The following is a 19,354-nucleotide window of genomic DNA, read 5'->3' on the forward strand; positions in this document are numbered from 1 at the left end:
ACCTCAATTCGTAATAATTCTCTGTCCTAATTTGCTTATCTGTAACATGACACTGGCTTATATGTTTTGCTTTATCTTGTTGCTATTTTTATCTTTGTAATGAGCATCTTTTAAGCTGGTGTTTGCAGCTTAAAGAAACTCCTCACTTGTTGAACTATGAGGTGAGAAGAAGACCCTTCTTCACCCCTCACTAGAATGTTCTTGGATAGTGTTTCAGAAACATAGGCCTAGATTTTCCTGTTCCGCCCGCAATGATGCCTGCTGCTGGCGAGGCTGGAAAATCCCTCCCATGGAAAATTAATGCTGCAGAAAGAGGTCATTCGGACCATCATGTCTGTGCTGAGTGAATAAGGTCTCACTGGCTTAATCCCACTTTCCAGTTCATGGTCTGTAGTCCCACAGGATAGGGCACTTCAAATGAAGTATTTTTCTTCAAATGTGATGAGGTTCCTAGGATCGACAGTATCCTGACAGTGCAAAGGAGGCCATTCGGCCCATCAGGTCTGCACTGACCCCCCAAAAGAGCACTCTAACTAGCTCCACTCTCCCGCCCTATCCCCATAACCCCACACATTGATCATGGCCAATCCACCTAACCTGCAAATCTTTGGATTGTGGGAGAAAACTGGGGTACCCAAGGTAAACTTACGTTGACACGAGGAGAGCTTGCAAACTCCATATAGTTGCCCAAGGCCATTATCAAACCCAGATCCCAGGGGCTGTGAAGCAGCACTGCTAGCCACTGTGCCCAATGGCCCCCTCTGCTACTCTTCCACTCAGAATGTTCCAGATCTTCAGCACACTCTCGGTGTCAGAAGTTCACCTCTAATTATTTATGTGCCCTGGTTATTAACTTCTCCGCTGAGGGGTCAATCTAGGCAACTTATTATTTTATAACTTATAATTAAATCTCCTCTCAGCATCTTCAGTTCCAAAGAAAACAACCCCAAACATAGGGCGGGATTTTCCAGTGCCGACCGATGTGGGTCCAGAAATTCCCGTACAAAGTCAATGGAACTTTTGCTGATCCGCCAAATAATAATAATAATCTTTATTAGTGTCACAAGTAGGCTTACATTAACACTGCAATGAAGTTAATGTGAAAATCCCGTAGTCGCCACACTCCTGCATCTGTTCAGGTACACTGACGGAGAATTCAGAATTTCCAATTCACCTAATAAGCACACCTTTCGGGACTTGTGGGAGGAAACCTATGCAGACGCAGGGAGAATGAGCAGACTCCGCACGTGACCCAAGCCGGGAATCGAACCGGGGTCCCTGGCGTTGTGACGCAACAGTGCTAACCACTGTGCTACTGTGCCGCCCTCAGAGCAATGTCCATTATCGAATCTTTACTTCCAGAGATTGGTACATAAAAATTCAGGAAACACTCGGGGGTTTCTCCAAGAAAGCAGATCCTTGCTCAGTTTTGGATACTTGCCTCACAATTAAAATGAAAAATTTGAGTCACTGACCATGGGTGAACGCTGAAATCCTGCAGTGATCTGTCCTTCACTCACTGCTCTTCGTATTCTCAACAAGTATAAGATTTGTATTTTCTGTCTTACTGCCCTTCCCCATCAAAGTACTCCCACCACCAGTACTGATTATACTTTTATAAGAATTCAATTGCACATAACAAACTGGGTAACGAATAATAGATTGCCTTACCTTACTGCCCTCCACAGCTTCCACAGACTTGTGTAAATGTGCCTTCGATGGAATTGTTTGTTTTTGCAGGAACTGTATGCCACTCCCTACACTAAAACAAAATACCTAACACACATATTTCAAGGAGCAAGGAAAGGTTAATCAAGTTACACCAGTGTTCTTCAAACTCGGGGGCGCGACCTGCGGGTGGGTTGCTGGCGGTTGTCGGGAGGGTCGCGGAGCCGTCATTCGCGTCGCTCCCGATCACGCAAATCCCCGAGCAGCAGCCGGCTTTTAATAACGCCAGCTGCAAGCGGCCTTTAAAATGGCCACCAACATGTAAAAAAAATTTGGCCGCATTGCGCATGCATGCCCGATCATCGGCGTGCATGCGCAATGCGGCCGCTATTTTTTTAAACGGTCGCAGCTTTGTGTTTTACAAGTTTGTTTTTTTTTTAAATTCATTTTATTCATTTATTTTATTCATTTAATTTTTATTTTTTTCATTTATTTTATTTATTTATTTTTTTACAAGTTCGGGGGGGGTTTTATTTAATAAAGTGTTACGGAAAAAATTGCAGAACTTTGGACAGACGAAGACTCCATACTTTCCGACACCTGAAGGCTTCACCTTCATCCAACAGGTTCCATTGGAGGAGCGTGTACGAGGGCCAAAGGGACCCAAAACCATTTCCTCCATTTTTATCAGCAGCAAACAAGGTAAGAGAAAATGGTGGGTTGCACAGGTCGGCTGGCGTGGGTCGCGAAGGTCAGCCGGATTGTGTCCCGAAGGTCGGCCGGGTTGGGTCCCGAAGGTTGGCCGGTTGGTAAAAATGGGTCCCCGGAAAAAAAGTTTGAAGAACACTGAGTTAGACACTGGGGCGAAATTCTCCCCCAACGGCGCGATGTCCGCCGACTGGCGTCCAAAACGGCGCCAATCAGACGGGCATCGCGCCGCCCCAAAGGTGCGGAATGCTCCGCATCTTTGGGGGCCGAGCCCCAACATTGAGGGGCTAGGCCGGCGCCGGAGGGATTTCCGCTCCGCCAGCTGGCAGAAACAGCATTTGTTGCCCCGCCAGCTGGCGCGGAAATGACATGTCGGGGCGGCGCATGCGCGGGAGCGTCAGCGGCCGCTGACAGTTTCCCACGCATGCGCAGTGGGGAGAGTCTCTTCCGCCTCCGCCATGGTGGAGACCATTGGGGAGGCGGAAGGGAAAGAGTGCCCCCACGGCACAGGCCCGCCCGCGGATTGGTGGGCGCCGATTGTGGGCCAGGCCACCGTGGGGGCACCCCCCGGGGTCAGATCGCCCCGCGCCTCCCCCAGGACCCCGGAGCCCGCCCACGCCGCCTTGTCCCGCCGGTAAATACCTACTTTAATTTACGCCGGCGGGACAGGCAATTTCTCGGCGGGACTTCGGTCCATCCGGGCCGGAGAATTGAGCGGGGGGGGGCCCGCCAACCGGCGCGGCCCGATTCCCGCCCCCGCCGAGTATCCGGTACCGGAGACTTCGGCAACCGGCGGGGGCAGGATTCACGGCGGCCAACGGCCATTCTCCGTCCCGGCGTGGGGTCGGAGAATGACGCCCCGGATTCATTGCTGATATAAAGACGTGTTTGTTGGGAGTGAGAAAACAATGGGAGGGGCAGAGATCTCCTCATTGAACATTTTTGTTCATAGCACATCACTAATTGCTACACTGCGAAGGATTTTATGAATGCTCACAGGCTCTTCACTTTTGGTGCGACTGACAAGGAAATTCAAATCTCCACTCAAAGTACGGAGCTTCTAATATGCGTCACCCTGCTGCATCTCAGCTTGGAAAGAAGTATCGCCGGCGCACCAAGTATCATTTTAAATTCATAGAGAACTGTTACATTCCTTCCTTTGAAATGAGTGATGATGAATCTGGATTGAAATAAACCTGGGGGCATTTGATGTCTTCTGCGACTGTGATTTGCCATCAATTAGAGTGGATATAGTCAGCACTGAACCAAAACTTCAGCAAAGATTGTCTATTCTACTGCATTAGCAATGCACAAGGGGCTGAGTCAGGCTTCAAAGTAATCTTCTGGCGCAGCTAATTTCAAAGTAAAAGTCAACATTGTCCAACGCTCAATTCCAACCTTTAAGTCATATAGGTTGGGCAGTCTAAATTCATAGGGGACATTTTAACATGGAAATATTCCCCGTTTGAACAATGGTACAGAATGAGCACCGCAGTTGCTCTGGGAAATTTGGCAAGAAATGTGCCATAGAATTGCAAATTTTATTTCCTGCTTTCAAAAATCAAGTTTGACTGGATTTATTGGAACTGACTTGAGTTTCTGTTCTGCTCTTGTCAACACATGCAACAGGCTGCCTGGGCCACCAACTGCGCAAACATCATCAAAAGTGTCATAATATACACATCAGTATATGATGGTGCAGAGACACACACTGACTGACACACTGCAAGACCAATCAACACACACAACACAGCAGCCAATCACCAGTTAGGGCACGGTGACTATAAAGACAGAGGGCACCAGTTTTCCTGCTCATTCGGGATGCTGCCTCTGAGAGAGACAGAGCCCGCAGTCAGTAGCACAAACATCCACCATGTGCTAGCAGTATAGGCTGGTCAGGTTAGGCATAGGTCTTCAGTCAATCTAACATAGTGTCGACCCACAGTGCATGTATGTTTAACAGCTCTTAGTTAAATAAAATAGAGTTGCACTATTACAAGTGTTGGTAGCCTGTCTATGTTACTACTAAGGTAAACACAGTCTCCACAGATCCAGAGTACCCAACACATCATGGTACCATTATGTGATGTGAGAGTTTAATAGACATAGAATTTCATAGAATTTCATAGAATTTACAGTGCAGCAGGACCTACCTTCAAGTGATCTGCCTTCGACCAGCAATCAGCCATCCGGTAGTATGGAGAGCGTCCGCCCTCCCCCGCCGCTCCGCATCACCGGCAACCTCGGTGCGAACTGGAAAATCTTTAAACAATGATTCCAGCTATACCTCGAAGCTACAGACCTGGAAGCTGCTTCAGACTGCAGGAAGATTGCTCTCTTCCTCTCCACTGCCGGGGACCACGCCATCCATATCTTCATATCTTAGAGTCGATTTCGGCGGCGTGAGAACAGCTGGTGAGTCAGTTTCAGCGGGAGCATTGCGGAAGGAGGTTGCTGGGAGGTAAGTCAACCTTTAAAAGCACTTGTCTTTGCAGGGGCAGGCCATCGATTTCGGCGGCGTGAGAACAGCTGGTGAGTCAGTTTCAGCGGGAGCATTGCGGAAGGAGGTTGCTGGGAGGTAAGTCAACCTTTAAAAGCACTTGTCTTTGCAGGGGCAGGCCAGTCGATTTCGGCGGGAGAACAGCTGGTGAGTCAGTTTCAGCGGGAGCATTGCGGAAGTGGTTGCTGGGAGGTAAGTCAACCTTTAAAAGCACTTGTCTTTGCAGGGGCAGGCCAGTCGATTTCGGCGGGAGTGGAGCTGGCTGGTTAGTCAATTTCAGCAGGAGCTGAGAATTTTTCTTTTTTTTTTAAATTAGTTTTTTAGGCGGGAACAGGAAGTCGACCCGCGGACGTCTGGGAAGACCCTCCCCAATAAATTCTGGTGGAGAGGAAACCCGAGACACTACACGTGTAGTGTCTCCCACCCGCCCTCCTCCTCTAACCTAATAATAAAACCCATTGGTCTGAGGTAAGTACCATATTTTATTATATTATTATTATTTTTTATAAAAAATTTAATTTAGTTGTTAGCCAGATCTTGGTAGAAAGTTAGAGGAATGGCAGGGAAGGGAGTGCAATGTTCCTCCTGCAGGATGTTTGAGGTGAGGGATGCAGTTAGTGTCCCTGCTGATTTTACCTGCAGGAAGTGCTGCCATCTCCAGCTCCTCCAAGATCGAGTTAGGGAACTGGAGCTGGAGTTGGAAGAACTTCGGATCATTCGGGAGGCAGAAGGGGTCATAGATAGCAGCTTCAGGGAATTAGTTACACCAAAGATTGGAGATAGGTGGGTAACTGTAAGAGGGACTGGGAAAAAGCAGTCAGTGCAGGGATCCCCTGCGGTCGTTCCCCTGAGAAACAAGTATACCGCTTTGGATACTTGTGGGGGGGGGGACTTACCAGGGGTAAGCCATGGGGTACGGGCCTCTGGCACGGAGTCTGTCCCTGTTGCTCAGAAGGGAAGGGGGGAGAGGAGCAGAGCATTAGTAATTGGGGACTCTATAGTCAGGGGCACAGATAGGAGATTTTGTGGGAGCGTGAGAGACTCACGTTTGGTATGTTGCCTCCCAGGTGCAAGGGTACGTGATGTCTCGGATCGTGTTTTCCAGGTCCTTAGGGGGGAGGGGGAGCAGCCCCAAGTCGTGGTCCACATTGGCACCAACGACATAGGTAGGAAAGGGGACAAGAATGTCAGGCAGGCTTTCAGGGAGCTAGGATGGAAGCTCAGAACTAGAACAAACAGAGTTGTTATCTCTGGGTTGTTGCCCGTGCCACGTGATAGTGAGATGAGGAATAGGGAGAGAGAGCATTTAAACACGTGGCTACAGGGATGGTGCAGGCGGGAGGGATTCAGATTTTTGGATAACTGGGGCTCTTTCTGGGGAAGGTGGGACCTCTACAGACAGGATGGTCTACATCTGAACCTGAGGGGCACAAATATCCTGGGGGGGAGATTTGTTAGTGCTCTTTGGGGGGGTTTAAACTAATGCAGCAGGGGCATGGGAACCTGGATTGTAGTTTTAGGGTAAGGGAGAATGAGAGTATAGAGGTCAGGAGCACAGATTTGACGTCGCAGGAGGGGGCCAGTGTTCAGGTAGGTGGTTTGAAGTGTGTCTACTTCAATGCCAGGAGTATACGAAACAAGGTAGGGGAACTGGCAGCGTGGGTTGGTACCTGGGACTTCGATGTTGTGGCCATTTCGGAGACATGGATAGAGCAGGGACAGGAATGGATGTTGCAGGTTCCGGGGTTTAGGTGTTTTAGTAAGCTCAGAGAAGGAGGCAAAAGAGGGGGAGGTGTGGCGCTGCTAGTCAAGAGCAGTATTACGGTGGCGGAGAGGATGCTAGATGGGGACTCTTCTTCCGAGGTAGTATGGGCTGAAGTTAGAAACAGGAAAGGAGAGGTCACCCTGTTGGGAGTTTTTTATAGGCCTCCTAATAGTTCGAGGGATGTAGAGGAAAGGATGGCGAAGATGATTCTGGATATGAGCGAAAGTAACAGGGTAGTTATTATGGGAGACTTTAACTTTCCAAATATTGACTGGAAAAGATATAGTTCGAGTACAATAGATGGGTCGTTTTTTGTACAGTGTGTGCAGGAGGGTTTCCTGAAACAATATGTTGACAGGCCAACAAGAGGCGAGGCCACGTTGGATTTGGTTTTGGGTAATGAACCAGGCCAGGTGTTGGATTTGGAGGTAGGAGAGCACTTTGGGGACAGTGACCACAATTCGGTAGTTAATGATGGAAAGGGATAAGTATACACCACAGGGCAAGAGTTATAGCTGGGGGAAGGGCAATTATGATGCCATTAGACGTGACTTGGGGGGGATAAGGTGGAGAAGTAGGCTGCAAGTGTTGGGCACACTGGATAAGTGGGGCTTGTTCAAGGATCAGCTACTGCGTGTTCTTGATAAGTATGTACCGGTCAGACAGGGAGGAAGGCGTCGAGCGAGGGAACCGTGGTTTACCAAGGAAGTGGAATCTCTTGTTAAGAGGAAGAAGGAGGCCTATGTGAAGATGAAGTGTGAAGTTTCGGTTGGGGCGATGGATAGTTACAAGGTAGCGAGGAAGGATCTAAAGAGAGAGCTAAGACGAGCAAGGAGGGGACATGAGAAGTATTTGGCAGGAAGGATCAAGGAAAACCCAAAAGCTTTCTATAGGTATGTCAGGAATAAGCGAATGACTAGGGAAAGAGTAGGACCAATCAAGGACAGGGATGGGAAATTGTGTGTGGAGTCTGAAGAGATAGGCGAGATACTAAATGAATATTTTTCGTCAGTATTCACTCAGGAAAAAGATAATGTTGTGGAGGAGAATGCTGAGCCCCAGGCTAATAGAATAGATGGCATTGAGGTACGTAGGGAAGAGGTGTTGGCAATTCTGGACAGGCTGAAAATAGATAAGTCCCCGGGACCTGATGGGATTTATCCTAGGATTCTCTGGGAGGCCAGGGAAGAGATTGCTGGACCTTTGGCTTTGATTTTTATGTCATCATTGGCTACAGGAATAGTGCCAGAGGACTGGAGGACAGCAAATGTGGTCCCTTTGTTCAAAAAGGGGAGCAGAGACAACCCCGGCAACTATAGACCGGTGAGCCTCACGTCTGTAGTGGGTAAAGTCTTGGAGGGGATTATAAGAGACAAGATTTATAATCATCTAGATAGGAATAATATGATCAGGGATAGTCAGCATGGCTTTGTGAAGGGTAGGTCATGCCTCACAAACCTTATTGAGTTCTTTGAGAAGGTGACTGAACAGGTAGACGAGGGTAGAGCAGTTGATGTGGTGTATATGGATTTCAGCAAAGCGTTTGATAAGGTTCCCCACGGTAGGCTATTGCAAAAAATACGGAGGCTGGGGATTGAGGGTGATTTAGAGATGTGGATCAGAAATTGGCTAGCTGAAAGAAGACAGAGGGTGGTGGTTGATGGGAAATGTTCAGACTGGAGTACAGTCACAAGTGGAGTACCACAAGGATCTGTTCTGGGGCCGTTGCTGTTTGTCATTTTTATCAATGACCTAGAGGAAGGCGCAGAAGGGTGGGTGAGTAAATTTGCAGACGATACTAAAGTCGGTGGTGTTGTCGATAGTGTGGAAGGATGTAGCAGGTTACAGAGGGATATAGATAAGCTGCAGAGCTGGGCTGAGAGGTGGCAAATGGAGTTTAATGTAGAGAAGTGTGAGGTGATTCACTTTGGAAGGAATAACAGGAATGCGGAATATTTGGCTAATGGTAAAGTTCTTGAAAGTGTGGATGAGCAGAGGGATCTAGGTGTCCATGTACATAGATCCCTGAAAGTTGCCACCCAGGTTGATAGGGTTGTGAAGAAGGCCTATGGAGTGTTGGCCTTTATTGGTAGAGGGATTGAGTTCCGGAGTCGGGAGGTCATGTTGCAGCTGTACAGAACTCTGGTACGGCCGCATTTGGAGTATTGCGTACAGTTCTGGTCACCGCATTATAGGAAGGACGTGGAGGCTTTGGAGCGGGTGCAGAGGAGATTTACCAGGATGTTGCCTGGTATGGAGGGAAAATCTTATGAGGAAAGGCTGATGGACTTGAGGCTGTTTTCATTGGAGAGAAGAAGGTTAAGAGGAGACTTAATAGAGGCATACAAAATGATCAGGGGGTTGGATAGGGTGGACAGTGAGAGCCTTCTCCCGCGGATGGATATGGCTGGCACGAGGGGACATCACTTTAAACTGAGGGGTAATAGATATAGGACAGAGGTCAGAGGTAGGTTCTTTACGCAAAGAGTAGTGAGGCCGTGGAATGCCCTACCTGCTACAGTAGTGAACTCGCCAACATTGAGGGCATTTAAAAGTTTATTGGATAAACATATGGATGATAATGGCATAGTGTAGGTTAGATGGCTTTTGTTTCGGTGCAACATCGTGGGCCGAAGGGCCTGTACTGCGCTGTATTGTTCTATGTTCTATGTTCTAACTCTCTCACTTTCGCTGAAGGTGAAGACAAGTCCAAGTTCAAGACAGTCTTGCTCAAATTCGACAGTCACTGTGACATCGAGGTAAATTAAAGTTTTGAGCACTATGTCTTTCAACAGCATCTGCAGGGTAAGGATGAACCTTTTCAATCTTTCCTCACCCATCTTCGCATCCTCGCGGAGTCCTGTAATTACAGCTCCACCTCCTACTTGATGATCCGTGACCAGATCGTTTTCGGTGTGCAATTGGACCCCCTACGCCAGCAGCTCATCAAGGTTAAACAGTTCACCCCTGCGCTAGCCATCGAGACCTGCATTCTGCATGAACACGCCACTAATCGTTACTCGCACATTCAAGCGGCTGAAACGGCACGGCAAGGTCCCCACGAGGCAGAGCGAGTGCAAACCATTAAACAACTCCAGGGCCTAAGCCTGGATGAGGGTGGCTATTTTGCGCACTTTTCACGGGCTCCCGCGCATGCACGCACTGACCGAGGGGACAGCGAGGCCGAAGACCGCACTGCGCAGACGCGTACTATGTACGACCGCACCGTGCATGCGCGGTGGCGTACTGAACGTTCTGACGTCACGACGTGCGGCAACTGTGGCTCCGCCCACTTAAAGCAGCAATGTCCTGCAAAATCCCGACGCTGTCTCCAATGTGGCAAGCTTGGCCACTGTGCAGCCCAATGCAGGTTTGGTCAACCTACTACCTCTCGTCGCTCCAACCAGCCATGCAGGGATGTCCGAACCATACAGTCACCGATTCCGACTCTGACTTGATTCCGGACCTTGACACCGAGGACCCTAAAGCACCATTTCGGGTGGGCATCATAACCAAACACAAGATGCTCCAGAAGACAAAAGCCAAGTCTCTCCAAATATTCAGCATTGATCCGGACGACGAGTGGTGTGCCACCCTCACGGTCAACCGATCCCGCATCTGATTCCGACTGGACACCGGCGCCTCAGCCAACCTCATTACGCGGTCTGACCTCAAAAGCCACCATGTCAAGCCTACCATCCGCCCTGCCAGCTTCTGGATTATAATGGTAACGCCATTGCTGCCAGTGGCTCTTGCAAGCTTGAAGTGTCGCACCGATCATTAAAGGCAAACCTACCATTCAAAATAGTGGGATCCACTAAAGCCTCCCTGCTTGGTGCTCAGACATTAAATTTCTAAACCTTGTCCAAAGGATTCACTCCCTGTCACCCGTTGATGCTTCCGCATCTCAGGACGCTGACTTTCAGACACAGCTGAATGCCATCATCACCCGATACCACGGTGTATTCGAGGGCATGGGTACACTCCCATACACTTATAAAATCTTGTTAAAACCAAATGCCATGCCTGTGGTGCACGCACCTCGCAGGGTATCAGCACCCCTCAAGGACTGCCTCAAGCAGCAGCTGCAGGACCTCCAGGACCAGGGCGTAATTTTGAAAGTTACAGAACCGACTGACTGGGTCAGCTCTATGGTGTGCGTGAAAAAAACATCCTGCGAATTCCGCATATGTATTGATCCCAAGGACCTCAACCGCAATATTATGAGAGAACATTATCCCATTCCAAAGCGCGAAGAACTCACCTGCGAGATGGCTCGCGCCAAATTTTTCACCAAGCTAGACGCATCCAAGGGGTTCTGGCAGATCCAACTCGATGCATCCAGTCGGAAGCTCTGCACCTTTAACACCCCATTTGGCCGGTATTGCTACAACCGGATGCCGTTTGGCATCATCTCTGCATCGGAAGTGTTCCACAGAATAATGGAGCAGATGATGGAAGGTGTCGAAGGGGTTCGCGTATATGTGGACGACATCATCGTCTGGTCTGCCACCCCGCAGGAGCACATTGATCGCCTCCAACGCGTCTTCCGACGAATCCATGAGCATGGCCTCCGCCTCAACAGGGCCAAATGCTCCTTTGGTCAAACAGAACTTAAATTCCTCGGAGACCACATTTCACAGTTTGGCGTGCAGCCGGATGCTGACAAGGTATCTGCCATTAAGGCCATGAAGACACCAGAGGACAAGAAGGCTGTCCTCCGCTTCCTGGGCCTGGTCAATTTCCTGGGGAAATTCATCCCTAACCTCGCCTCCCACACCACAGCTCTCAGGAACCTGGTTAAGAAGACGACCGAGTTCTAATGGCTCCCCGCCCACGAACAAGAATGGCGGGAACTCAGGGCGAAGCTGACCAAGGCCCCGGTGTTGGCATTTTTCAATCCGGCTAAAGAAACAAAGATCTCCACGGATACCAGTCAGTCCAGCATTGGAGCGGTGCTCCTCATGGGTTACTGTCACATACACGTCACGTGCAATGACGCCCACCGAACAGCCTTATGCGCAAATTGAAAAAGAATGCCTGGGCCTTCTTACCGGAGTCGTCAAATTCCATGACTATGTCTATGGACTCCCAAAGTTCACAGTCGAGACAGAGCACAGGCCACTGGTCAATATCATTCAAAAATACCTTAACGACATGACGCCACGCCTGCAGCGCATTCTCCTTAAACTCAGGCGGTACGACTTCGAACTCGTCTACACCCCGGGTAAGGAGCTCCTCGTCGCCGATGCACCCTCCCGATCTGTCACCACACCCTTCTACCCAGCGGGCTTCATGTGCCAAATTGATGCTCAGGTGACATTCGCCGCAACCAATCTGCCCGCCACGGACGAATGACTCATCCATATTCGTCGTGAGACGGCCAACGATCCCCTACTCCAACGTGTCATGCGCCACCTGACGGGTGGCTCAAGGGCCAATGCCTCCAATTCTATAACATTAAAGATGACCTGGCGGTGGTAGATGGAATTCTACTAAAGCTGGACAGGATCGTCATTCCGCACAGCATGCGGAACCTCGTCCTTGAGCAGCTCCATGAGGGCCACCTGGGAGTGGAAAAATGCCGCCAACGGGCCCCTGAGGCAGTGTACTGGCCTGGAATCAATGAGGACACTGCCAACGCCGTTCAAAACTGCCCAACATGCCAGCATTTCCAGCCTGCTCAGCCAAGGGAGACCTTGCAACCCCATGAGTTGGTCCGGTCCCCCTGGACCAAAGTGGGCATCGACCTGTTCCATGCACTTGGCCGGGACTACATCCGCATAGTGGACTATTTCTCAAACTACCCGGAGGTAGTTAGGCTACAAGACCTCACCTCAACTGCGGTCATTCGGGCGTGCAAGGAAACCTTCGCTCGCCATGGCATCCCGCTCACGGTCATGTCCGACAATGGCCGTGTTTTGCCAGTCAGGAGTGGTCCAATTTTGCAAAACAATACAACTTCACACATGTCACGTCCAGTCCTCATTACCCCCAATCCAATGGCAAAGCTGAAAAGGGGGTGCACATTGTCTAACGACTCCTGTGCAAGGCGGCCGATGCAGGATCCGATTTTTACCTCGCCCTGCTTGCTTACAGATCAGCTCCATTGTCCACCGGCCTGTCACCGACTCAATTGTTGATGAATCGCACGCTGCGGACGATGGTGCCGGCCATTCATGTCCCGGACTTGGACAACCTTCTGGTCCTTCGTCGAATGCAGTTGTCTCGGGCCCAACACAAATCGGCGTACGACGCCCGCACCACGGATCTCCCTGCTCTGGCTCCTGATGACGAGGTCCGTGTCCAACTTCCCGATGATGGTTGGTCCGCCACCGCTGTGGTGCTCAGACAAGTGGCCCCCCCAGGTCATTTTTGGTTCGTCTACAAGACGGCTCTCTTCATCACCGAAATAGACGGGCACGATGACTCCTTCCTCGCTCGCCACCAGATCATCATGTCCTGCCCCGCCGTCACAACGAACCCGTCACGGACTTTGCAGATCGCCCTTTCACTCTGCCACCCTCTGAGTCTGACACAGTCCTGCCCATTCCAGAACAGGTGGCGCCTGACCCATCCTTGAGGCGGTCAACCAGAATTTGTCGCCCACCTCAGAGACTGAATTTATGAACTGCCTGAATTCATGGACTCTTTGAACTCATGAACTGCTTGTTTCGTACCCTGTTTGATTAACTCACTGGTTTGTACATACTGTTGTTCTAGTTATATTTTGTGTTACATACTGTCCATCTGCACTAGACACCTTCCAATGTAAATATCTTAGAGTTTCTGTACATAGTCCTGGAAATATGCTCGCATGTGCCACACATAGTTAGGAACATTCACATACTACATTATTTATTGTCACGAACACACATTTTGTTTTAGAAAAGGGGGGGATGTCATAATATACACATCAGTATATGATGGTGCAGAGACACACACTGACTGACACACTGCAAGACCAATCAACACACACAACACAGCAGCCAATCACCAGTTAGGGCACGGTGACTATAAAGACAGAGGGCACCAGTTTTCCTGCTCATTCGGGATGCTGCCTCTGAGAGAGACAGAGCCCGCAGTCAGTAGCACAAACATCCACCATGTGCTAGCAGTATAGGCTGGTCAGGTTAGGCATAGGTCTTCAGTCAATCTAACATAGTGTCGACCCACAGTGCATGTATGTTTAACAGCTCTTAGTTAAATAAAATAGAGTTGCACTATTACAAGTGTTGGTAGCCTGTCTATGTTACTACTAAGGTAAACACAGTCTCCACAGATCCAGAGTACCCAACACATCAAAAAGCAAAAGGAAGATTGCAAATTATATCCATTCAGGGCTGCAGTGACTTTGCCACAATAGGTAACAGTGCTATGATAGTTGTAGCCATCTGGGATGGCCACTTACAACTAGGTGCACAGAAACTAGCAAAGCCTAGTGGGTAAAATGGACAAGCCAAGACTCAGGCAGGCTCAGAGCCTGAAATGCATATTTGCAAGCAAGAAGTACAGACAGTATCGAAACTCCGACCAATTAGCATTTTGATGGGCAGATTAGCATTTGATGGCCCATCTTCACCAAAACAAAGGACTGGTACTCGAGCGACCGGTACAGTCCCAGACATTTCGGCACCTCTCCCTGTTCAAGGGAAATGCAAACGGGGTCAGTGACCGCTTGGGACACACCCAGCCATCCACATCCCTGCCCACTTATTGGTTATGAATTGAACAGAGTGATCAGGGACCACCTAATTAGTGGGGCCCAAACTGAAGGACCACCCAAACGAGCGCAAAAACCTCCAAGTATAAGAAGAAGAGGTTGTCATATGTTCGTCCTCTCTTGGCCTTGGTACCCCGGTCACAGCCATCTCCAATTGCAGCAACACCAGAAGCAAGTCCAAGTTCAACGCTCGCTACAAGATGAATGAGCCTAGCTGAGCAGTAGCTACTCCTTCGGACTCGATAGATCCAGAATCGAACAACGGCCACTGTTTCTCTGACCTAAGCCGGGTGCCCGAAGTTAAGTACAGGTTGTCTTAGTCGATAGGTGTAGTTAACTAGTAGTGTTAATGTTGCATGACTAATTGTGTGTAAATAAAGTACCCTTGACCTTGAACTAACTAACTGCTGTTTGGCTCTTTGATCGATAGCCGGTTGAACCTTGTGGTGGTATAATTTGATACCTGACGACTCTAAGCATAAGATTATAGATAACATAGAAAGAAGGGCAAACTCACCGATTGCCGTAATTGGAACAGAGCCACAGAAAGGACAGAGTAAAAGAGTAAAAGAAGAAACTCATAACAAAATTTTGGGGTAGGCTCACAGGCTCTTCTTACAGCTCTGAAATCTCTCTGGCTTGAAATGTGTGGGGGGGGGGGGGGGTGGAATGTGGAACCCACAACCAGGTGAAGTAGTGGAGAGGTAAGCGAGCCATTTAAAGGATAGCTCGGTAAACACATGAAGAAGAAAGGAATTGAAAATTATGCTGATGCGGCAAGATGAAGTAGGGTGGAAGAAGCGAGGGTGGAGCATAGGCCAGTTGAGCTGGAAAGGCTTCATTGTGGACAGTAATCTTTGTGGAAATGTGCTTGTGCATTGTAGCCCCTGTGTGTGTTGAGGCTATCATAAGCCAAGGTTGGTGCAGTGTTCACTTTCCTAAAGTGGGTTGCAGTTTGCCTTACATTCCTGTGTTCATTCTCTTCTTCTTCTTACTCTGATATTGCAATCCCAGATCAGACACCAACAGTGGCTAGGATACTGGACTGAAACCCCAATATTTTAGTTGATTAGAAAGGCTGTGCATTAAATCAACTGTGCAGAGTCTGCACATTCTCCCCGTGTCTGCGTGGGTTTCCTCCGGGCGCTCTGGTTTCCTCCCACAAGTCCCGGAAGACGTGCTTGTTAGGTGAATTGCACATTCAGAATTCTCCCTCTGTGTACCCGAACATGGGCTGGAATGTGGCGAGGAGAAGATTTTCTTCATTGTTAGAGACTACTTGTGACATTAATAAAGATTATGATTATAATTATTATTAGAATCGTGCTCAATGGAGGGCAGCACTGTGGTGCAGTGGTTAACACTCCTGTCTCACGCTGCCGAGGTCCCAGGTTCGATCCTGGCTCTGGGTCACTGTCCATGTAGAGTTTGCACATTCTCCCCGTGTTTGCATGGGTTTTGCCTCCATAACCCAAAGATGTGCAGGGTAGGTGCACTGGCCATGCTAAATTGCCCCTTAAATGGTTAGAAATGAATCGGGAACTCTAAATTTATTTTTAAAAATTGTGCCCAAAGAGTAATTTTGGTGCTAATGGTTCTATATCAGAAATATAACACAATCTTTCAATCCTACTGCCTTTAACGAAATGCCAGACAGGAGTTGTGACCACTGCTCAGACTACATAGGCAGTCCCCACTGGAGATTGTCATTGGAACCAGACACCATGGCAAATTGATGGTATTAGGCTGATAGGCCTGGGGGGGAGGGGGGGGGGGGGGTGGTGGTGGTAGGCCAGGTTTGAGAGGCAAGGCAGGGAGAAAGTAAAGCTGAGAATCTGAGCATGGGGCAGTGGGGAGGGGGTGGTGTGCTCTGCAATTGACACAGGGAGCTTGCATGGAAGGTCCTCCCCTCTACCACCACTTCTTCTCCAACACAAGCCAGTGGAGCTAAAGCTGTCATTCTGCCACATAGCATGGGCCTCCTCTTCTGTGGTAAACTAGCAGTGGAGGTCGAATGAGGCGCTTATGCGGTCATTAATTGGCCACTTATGGGCTTCAATAGGCCCAGGTCCTCTATTGCTTCCCAGAAAATTTCACACAGGTCAGACACTGGGAATATCACTCGCCCCATCTTGAAACCCACCAGCGGGGGAACATAAAGTCAAGGCTAAAAAAATAACATGGATATTGAAATCATGTCTGTAAGTTAATGTAGCATTCCTGTTGTTGTGCAATTTTTCATGAGCTCAGTATCTATCACATTATCAATACATTCTACAGAGCTCAGTCGTTGCTGTATAACTTCCCATTATTTCTGTTTTCACTGTACCATTAAAGTTGGTAATTATACCACTGAACATTATCTAAAAAAAACCTCTGTAAAATTGCATCCTCTGCTATTTTAGAGAGGGGTGTTAATCCATTCATTTTAATTAGTGCAGAGAGAAATTTGAGATAAAACTTGATGCATTAGGACATTAGCATTGCAGGTTGTAATTTTGAGCCTGTGAGGGGAAGATCATTATTACTGCTGAGACAAAGGCCTGAAGTTTCTGTGCGGCTGGTCCCACTCCAACATCCTCAGATCTGCTCCGGTTGCATTTCTGCCTCACGACTGGTGTTGTCCCAGAAATGGACCAGGAGCATTTCCGAAGAAATTCCTCCCCAAGGACCTGCAGTTGTTCACGCGGCCAATGGTACAGGGTCTGGAATGCACTGCCTGAGAGTGTGGTGGAGGCAAGTTCAGTCGAGGCATTCAGAAGTGAATTGGGCTGTTATTGGAAAGGGAAGAATGTACAGGGTTATGAGGAGAAGGTTGGAGAAAGACACAAGATACTCTCAATTGGAGAGAAGGCACATACATCGTGGGCCAGATGGCCTCTTTGTGCACCCTAGCAATTCAGTGAAATTCTGTACTAGGTGTTCCAGAAATTCGAATCTCTTTACAGAGAGCATGGTTAGTGCTGGTTATAAAAGCAAAATCAAAAATGTGAGAGCACTGTCACAGACGATATAGTGAAGCAAGGGAAGAGATAGATGTGAATGGAGAAGAGAAGAACATCTAACAGCCCAATACGCTGAGACTTCATTTTGAATCAAACCCTTTCCTTGAATAAAAGAGTAATGAAGGAGGCCATTTGGTCTACCAAGCCTGCGCCAGCTTTATCAAAGTGTAATCGGGTTAGGCCCACTCCCCCAATAAAAACTAAAAATTCTGGAATACCTTAACACGTCAGACAGCATCAGGCGTGGTGTTCCCATGCATCTCCTGCCCTTATTCTCCTAGATGGTGGTCATCGTGGGTTTGGAACGTTGTCTAAGGAGCGTTGGTGAGTTTCTGCAGTGCATCTTGTAGGTGGTACAAACTACTGCTATTGTCTGTCATTGGCGGAGGAAGTGAATGTTTGTAGAAGGTGTGACAATTAAGCGGGCTGCCTTGTCCCGGATGGTGTTGAGCTTCTTGAGTATTGATGCACACATCCAGGCAAGTGGAGAGGATTCCATCACACTCCTGACTTCACATGATGGTCAGGCTTTGGGGAGTCAGGAGGTGAGTGACTCACCGCAGGATTCCTAGCCTCTGACCTGCTCTTGTAGCCACAGTATTTATGTGGCTAGTCCAGTTCAGTTTCTGGTCAATGGTAACCCCCAGGATATTGCTCTCCATCTCACCCTCGGCTCTTAGTCTTTTACCACAAATATGTGTCCTCTGCTTTATGTGTCCTCTAGTTAGCTAGAATCAACTTTATTGCTCCCAGTCAAAGAACTTGATAGCACTTATGACAAGATTCACACATTGAGAATCACCAATTAAACGGGTACCAGATAGGGATCCAGCAATTAGTATCATCTTGAAAGGAGAAAGGAGTAGCGTGAAGAAATAATTGGAGGAAGGGAGGAACGGAGCGGCATTAAATGAAAAAAATACAACCAGGACCAGGTACTTACGTCAGTACATTGTTTACTGGTTGTGCTCTTTGCATAAATGATAAATGGAGAGAAATCACCTATCAAGCAGAATAAATCTACATTTTGTTTCTTCGATTGATATGTGGTAGTCACCACTGATGTATATATTGTATATAGAGGATGTCGATGTAGGTGCTTTACGGTAAGGCCCCTGTACTACAGGTACGGGGGTAGTTCCCTGCCTGCTGGTTCCACCCAGTAGGCGGAGTATAAATATGTGTGCTCCTCGTACAACAGCCATTTCGCCAGCTGCTGTAGGAGGCCACACATCTCAGTGTAATAAAGCCTCGATTGCATCCAACTCTCGTCTTTGTGTAATTGATCGTGCATCAATTTATTACACTGAGTTTTTCAGAGATGGACCTCCGCATCAAGCCGGATTGCCTGGAACTGGATCCGCAATCAGACTACGCCAAAAAGGACTTTGAACATTGGCTAGCCTGTTTCGAAGCGTACATCGGGTCTGCGACAGACAAAATTCCAGAAGCTCAGAAGATTCAGATGCTTTACACGCGGCTGAGCTCCAACGTCTTTCCACTTGTCCAGGACGCGCCGACATACGCAGACGCCATGGCGCTACTGAAGGAAAACTATGCTCAGCGGACATACGCTCTACGCCAGGCACCTCCTCTCCACTCATATTCAACTTCCTGGTGAGTCAGTGGAAGATTTCTGGCGTGCCCTGATTCCCCTAGTTAGAGACTGTGACTATCAGGCAGTCTCGGCCACGGAACACTCAAACTTGCTCATGAGAGACACTTTTGTTACAGGGATAGGGTCCGATTACATCCGCCAGCGCCTCTTAGAAGAGGCTACGCTCGACCTCGCGGAAACCAAAAAGCTAGTGCTTCGCTGCGGTGTGCCAGGTCTGCTCAGTCGGCGCTATTGTTCCAGCTCCCCCCACGTGCGGCCAGTGGGCGCCGCCATTTTCTCCTCCCTGGACCACGTGCGGTCCGTGGGCGCCGCCATCTTGTTCTCCCCAGGATCGCAGGCACGGCCATCTCGTTTTCCCCACGACACG

General features: G+C 48.8%; 1 protein-coding gene across 6 annotated transcripts in view; it reads right to left on the minus strand.

Annotated features, from left to right (window-relative positions):
* Positions 1-19,354, minus strand: part of LOC140426609 (muscarinic acetylcholine receptor M3-like) — a 383,533-nt gene that overhangs the window by 119,512 nt on the left and 244,667 nt on the right. The window contains exon 1 of one of the 6 annotated variants that reach the window (XM_072511644.1): positions 1,672-1,808. The exons of the other annotated variants lie outside the window; for them this stretch is intronic. The gene's annotated coding sequence lies outside the window, so the exon portion shown is untranslated. Of the gene's footprint in view, positions 1-1,671; positions 1,809-19,354 lie in introns of those variants that run through there. 6 annotated transcript variants of the gene reach the window in all.

Source organism: Scyliorhinus torazame, chromosome 1, assembly GCF_047496885.1.
Source record: "Scyliorhinus torazame isolate Kashiwa2021f chromosome 1, sScyTor2.1, whole genome shotgun sequence".
In the NCBI taxonomy this organism is placed as follows: Eukaryota; Metazoa; Chordata; class Chondrichthyes; order Carcharhiniformes; family Scyliorhinidae; genus Scyliorhinus; species Scyliorhinus torazame.